The sequence below is a fragment of the Anneissia japonica genome, unplaced genomic scaffold (genome assembly GCF_011630105.1).
Source record: "Anneissia japonica isolate Jap-2015-1 unplaced genomic scaffold, ASM1163010v1 scaffold1053_len387728_cov195, whole genome shotgun sequence".
Classification (NCBI taxonomy): domain Eukaryota; kingdom Metazoa; phylum Echinodermata; class Crinoidea; order Comatulida; family Comatulidae; genus Anneissia; species Anneissia japonica.
Window position 1 is genome coordinate 194117 of NW_022699258.1, and position 1045 is coordinate 195161.

Genomic DNA, 1045 nt, shown 5'->3' on the forward strand with positions numbered 1-1045 from the left:
TGAGACATGAATATTGATTGGTGCGAAATTTTTGATCCTGCCAATCTCCAGCGCTGTCCTGAGTGTGTATTGCAGGCTGTGAAATGTAACGATACATAACCCGTATTTTCTAGTTGTTTAACTACGACCAGTTGAGTTTCTTTGCAATGACTTATTTTACATAGGCCTATCATATACATGTGCCTATTTTTATTTTGTATCTCACCTATCTAAACCACACAGTTTGTGGCCTTCCCCTATTTTCACCCTCAATTTCCCTTTGGAATATTGCATATTAAAACTGATTACCTGATCATCTTATACTAATAGCTCGTGCCCCTCAACTCACGTTTTACTTTGTTATTTGTACAATGAATTGAGGACTATTATTCACTATTGAAAAACGTACAAAGATGTGTTCAATGTTGTCTGCAGACGTTAATTCGAGGCCTATATTTTCTCTAAAATCTTGATTTAAAGTATTTGAATTATAGGCCAACAATAACCGCTAATGTGTATCAAAATAATTTCATAGTTTCATAATAAATTATTTATTTAAAAAAATAAAATATTTATATTTTCAGTCCGAGACGTGTATATATGATTTATCGAAAAGTTTAGTTGTTATTTTATATTATCTAAAACACCTGAAGCATACTGGGGCCTATACAATTTATTTTACACACTAAACGGGAGTGATAGTTATAATTTTTCGGAGTGGACCATCTTTTGTGTAGAATAATCTTTATATTTTCCTATAATTATTGGAAGGCTAGGCCATCCGCCTGAGCAGAGTATCATTTAGAGTTCAACGATGGGAGGTAAGCCTACATACAGAGAAGTTGACTGACCCATCGCCTTCCTTGACCTGCGGCGAGGCATATAAAAGCGTCTTATCATTCCATTATTTTTAGTTGAACTCTTTATTTTTAATTTTACGACCCACTGTAGAATCGAATTTGCAACGATTTAAATCGTGTTACCCGATATATCTGTAGTAAACTTTGGTATTAATGCGGGTTGGAATAGCTTGCAGAAGACCAGGAAGCCTGTAACAACTAAAATT